The sequence below is a fragment of the Dasypus novemcinctus genome, chromosome 28 (genome assembly GCF_030445035.2).
Source record: "Dasypus novemcinctus isolate mDasNov1 chromosome 28, mDasNov1.1.hap2, whole genome shotgun sequence".
NCBI lineage: Eukaryota > Metazoa > Chordata > Mammalia > Cingulata > Dasypodidae > Dasypus > Dasypus novemcinctus.
This window is the reverse complement of record NC_080700.1, coordinates 3,638,914-3,643,854: the sequence shown is the minus strand read 5'-3', so window position 1 is coordinate 3,643,854 and position 4,941 is coordinate 3,638,914.

Here is a 4,941-nt window from a genome sequence, read left to right as displayed (position 1 = left end):
GCCTGTCTCCCAGAGAGGAGAGGCTCAGAGCCTTCCCCTTCCTTGTCAATGTCCACTCTTTCTCTGTGTTTCTTTTCTGGGACGAGAGGGGCGGGCCCCTGAGCACCCAGGCGACTCTCAGACATCAGCGTGCCCTTTCTCCTCTCGCCCGACTTTGTGGTACCGTACGAATGAACATTGATCTTTTCTCCGGGTTCGGGGGCCCCAAAACGAAGCCGCTTACCTATTGGGTTGTGAGGCTTTTCAGGGGAAAGCATTTCTGCTCACTTGAGGCACTGCGGTCAATTGGGCTTACAGGCCCGTGTGTCCCGGGTGTCAGGGACATTGGAAGCAGGCCTCGCGACCGTCCAAAGCAGTTGTCTGGGTTGTTTTGGCATGGACTCGAGCCACAACCCCCAGTGTTTGAAACACACACACAAAAGGAAGAACTCATCATCTTCAGTGCATTTTGCTCCGCCGGAGCACGCCACGCAGCCAGGCGATTCTCCTATTGGTTGTCGTGCCAAGCTACCAGAGCAGGCAATGCCGCAGGTACACTGTCCAGATGTCCAAATGAAAGCAGAGAGCCCTTCTGGCCTAGGCGCAGCTGCCTAGTCGATAAAGCCCCAGGCACTGGTGCTCCTGAGGGCTGCGGGGACAGCCAGGTCTAGGCTGGTGGCAGGAGGCTCTGGGCTTCAGCGCCCTGCCAGTGGGCCCTACTTGAGTCTATGTGCTCTTGCATGGGGTGGCGTCGGTCTCGGGTGGGACCTCCCTCCACACGCCTCTCCTGTCCCTTTGGCTGAAGCTGAGCCCGGGCCCGGCACTGGGGGCTTGTGCCTGCGCAGGAGCCTTGAATCTCTGGACAGGCCCCGTGCCAGCCGGGACCTGAGCCTCAGCCCAGCTGCAAGCCCTACGCTCCAGTCCGTTGGACTTGCCCAGGTCAGCTAGGCGGGAGGAGAAGATGGTCGTCAGCACAGCAGGAAGCAAGAGTGCCGACACCTGGCAGCGGGAGAAGCGCCTCCGGCAGCCCTGTGGGATCGAAAGCCCCCTCTGGCTCCAGCCGCTGCCTCCGCCCTGCCCCGTCTCCTCGGTGCCGCCCCAGCCAGGCCTCTCCCCCCGCCGAGCCGAGCCGGGACCCAGGCGCAGGCGCCCAAGCCCGCCGGGCAGGCCACGCCCCCTGCCGCCCCCGCCCCCTGGCGCCCCGCCCCCCGCCCCTGGCAGACTCGCCCCGCCTCCGTTGCTCTGGAGACCGTGGCTGCTGGCGGGAGGGGCCTAAGGCCTGGAGGTGTAAGACAGCTGTGATGAGGGGGAGAATTCTCCACTCGGGAGTTGTCCCCAGTGCTCCGGTGGGACGCGTGCGGCCAGTAGACATCCTGCCGAAACCCACCGGATGCGCTCCCGGGAGCGTGTCGACCGCCAGGGAAACTCACGCGCCGGGGTTTGCGGGGTTCCCAAATGGACACATCGAATGCCCCCAAGAGGCCACGGGAAGGAAAGGGGTCGCTGGCGTGGTAGGACCCTGCTGGGTGGGGGCTGTGCTGGAAGAGAACCTCTGCTATGGTGTCGTGGACTGTTGTTTTCTCCTCTAAGTCTGATGGAAAGAAAAGAAAGAGGCAGAGGAAGCTCCAGGAACAAGCAAGCGGCTCCGTTGCGGAAACTCAGAGCCCAAACTACCACCGCTAGGGGCCGCTGTTGGAAAAGAATTGTTCCCTCCCGGATTCCCAGGCAGGGGGAGGGGCAGGGCCCCTTGCAGAAGGGGCTGTGGGGGAGGGGACCCCTGAGCCAGACCTGGGACTGGGGTGAGACCCTCTCTCCATCCGAGAGCTCACCTGGTCCGGGCCCAGAGTCTGCGTTGGGCCAGGCTGCGCGGGCCCTCTGAAGAGGGGGGTCCCTGGCCAACCAAAGTCCCCGAGGCCTGGTCAAGGAGGGGGCCTACCTAGGGCCGGCGTTGCCCTGCAGGTCTCTCCCACGCCAATGGTCACAGACGTGCTGACTCCCATCCCATCCCCGTCACCTCCACCGTTTTGGGACCGGAAAACCTGGCCTTTCCCACAGGCGGCCTGAGGGCTTGGCTCCTGCCTGGCCATTCTCACCTCACCGGTGGCCCGAGGGCTTCTGCCTCGGCTGCCTGCCAGGCCCGGAGGAGAGGCCTGTCTCCCAGAGAGGAGAGGCTCAGAGCCTTCCCCTTCCTTGTCAATGTCCACTCTTTCTCTGTGTTTCTTTTCTGGGACGAGAGGGGCGGGCCCCTGAGCACCCAGGCGACTCTCAGACATCAGCGTGCCCTTTCTCCTCTCGCCCGACTTTGTGGTACCGTACGAATGAACATTGATCTTTTCTCCGGGTTCGGGGGCCCCAAAACGAAGCCGCTTACCTATTGGGTTGTGAGGCTTTTCAGGGGAAAGCATTTCTGCTCACTTGAGGCACTGCGGTCAATTGGGCTTACAGGCCCGTGTGTCCCGGGTGTCAGGGACATTGGAAGCAGGCCTTGCGACCGTCCAAAGCAGTTGTCTGGGTTGTTTTGGCATGGACTCGAGCCACAACCCCCAGTGTTTGAAACACACACACAAAAGGAAGAACTCATCATCTTCAGTGCATTTTGCTCTGCCGGAGCACGCCACGCAGCCAGGCGATTCTCCTATTGGTTGTCGTGCCAAGCTACCAGAGCAGGCAATGCCGCAGGTACACTGTCCAGATGTCCAAACGAAAGCAGAGAGCCCTTCTGGCCTAGGCGCAGCTGCCTAGTCGATAAAGCCCCAGGCACTGGTGCTCCTGAGGGCTGCGGGGACAGCCAGGTCTAGGCTGGTGGCAGGAGGCTCTGGGCTTCAGCGCCCTGCCAGTGGGCCCTACTTGAGTCTACGTGCTCTTGCATGGGGTGGCGTCGGTCTCGGGTGGGACCTCCCTCCACACGCCTCTCCTGTCCCTTTGGCTGAAGCTGAGCCCGGGCCCGGCACTGGGGGCTTGTGCCTGCGCAGGAGCCTTGAATCTCTGGACAGGCCCCGTGCCAGCCGGGACCTGAGCCTCAGCCCAGCTGCAAGCCCTACGCTCCAGTCCGTTGGACTTGCCCAGGTCAGCTAGGCGGGAGGAGAAGATGGTCGTCAGCACAGCAGGAAGCAAGAGTGCCGACACCTGGCAGCGGGAGAAGCGCCTCCGGCAGCCCTGTGGGATCGAAAGCCCCCTCTGGCTCCAGCCGCTGCCTCCGCCCTGCCCCGTCTCCTCGGTGCCGCCCCAGCCAGGCCTCTCCCCCCGCCGAGCCGAGCCGGGACCCAGGCGCAGGCGCCCAAGCCCGCCGGGCAGGCCACGCCCCCTGGCGCCCCCGCCCCCTGTCGCCCCGCCCCCTGCCCCTGGCAGACTCGCCCCGCCTCCGTTGCTCTGGAGACCGTGGCTGCTGGCGGGAGGGGCCTAAGGCCTGGAGGTGTAAGACAGCTGTGATGAGGGGGAGAATTCTCCACTCGGGAGTTGTCCCCAGTGCTCGTGGCGGGACGCGTGCGGCCAGTAGACATCCTGCCGAAACCCACCGGATGCGCTCCCGGGAGCGTGTCGACCGCCAGGGAAACTCACGCGCCGGGGTTTGCGGGGTTCCCAAATGGACACATCGAATGCCCCCAAGAGGCCACGGGAAGGAAAGGGGTCGCTGGCGTGGTAGGACCCTGCTGGGTGGGGGCTGTGCTGGAAGAGAACCTCTGCTATGGTGTCGTGGACTGTTGTTTTCTCCTCTAAGTCTGATGGAAAGAAAAGAAAGAGGCAGAGGAAGCTCCAGGAACAAGCAAGCGGCTCCGTTGCGGAAACTCAGAGCCCAAACTACCACCGCTAGGGGCCGCTGTTGGAAAAGAATTGTTCCCTCCCGGATTCCCAGGCAGGGGGAGGGGCAGGGCCCCTTGCAGAAGGGGCTGTGGGGGAGGGGACCCCTGAGCCAGACCTGGGACTGGGGTGAGACCCTCTCTCCATCCGAGAGCTCACCTGGTCCGGGCCCAGAGTCTGCGTTGGGCCAGGCTGCGCGGGCCCTCTGAAGAGGGGGGTCCCTGGCCAACCAAAGTCCCCGAGGCCTGGTCAAGGAGGGGGCCTACCTAGGGCCGGCGTTGCCCTGCAGGTCTCTCCCACGCCAATGGTCACAGACGTGCTGACTCCCATCCCATCCCCGTCACCTCCACCGTTTTGGGACCGGAAAACCTGGCCTTTCCCACAGGCGGCCTGAGGGCTTGGCTCCTGCCTGGCCATTCTCACCTCACCGGTGGCCCGAGGGCTTCTGCCTCGGCTGCCTGCCAGGCCCGGAGGAGAGGCCTGTCTCCCAGAGAGGAGAGGCTCAGAGCCTTCCCCTTCCTTGTCAATGTCCACTCTTTCTCTGTGTTTCTTTTCTGGGACGAGAGGGGCGGGCCCCTGAGCACCCAGGCGACTCTCAGACATCAGCGTGCCCTTTCTCCTCTCGCCCGACTTTGTGGTACCGTACGAATGAACATTGATCTTTTCTCCGGGTTCGGGGGCCCCAAAACGAAGCCGCTTACCTATTGGGTTGTGAGGCTTTTCAGGGGAAAGCATTTCTGCTCACTTGAGGCACTGCGGTCAATTGGGCTTACAGGCCCGTGTGTCCCGGGTGTCAGGGACATTGGAAGCAGGCCTCGCGACCGTCCAAAGCAGTTGTCTGGGTTGTTTTGGCATGGACTCGAGCCACAACCCCCAGTGTTTGAAACACACACACAAAAGGAAGAACTCATCATCTTCAGTGCATTTTGCTCCGCCGGAGCACGCCACGCAGCCAGGCGATTCTCCTATTGGTTGTCGTGCCAAGCTACCAGAGCAGGCAATGCCGCAGGTACACTGTCCAGATGTCCAAACGAAAGCAGAGAGCCCTTCTGGCCTAGGCGCAGCTGCCTAGTCGATAAAGCCCCAGGCACTGGTGCTCCTGAGGGCTGCGGGGACAGCCAGGTCTAGGCTGGTGGCAGGAGGCTCTGGGCTTCAGCGCCCTGC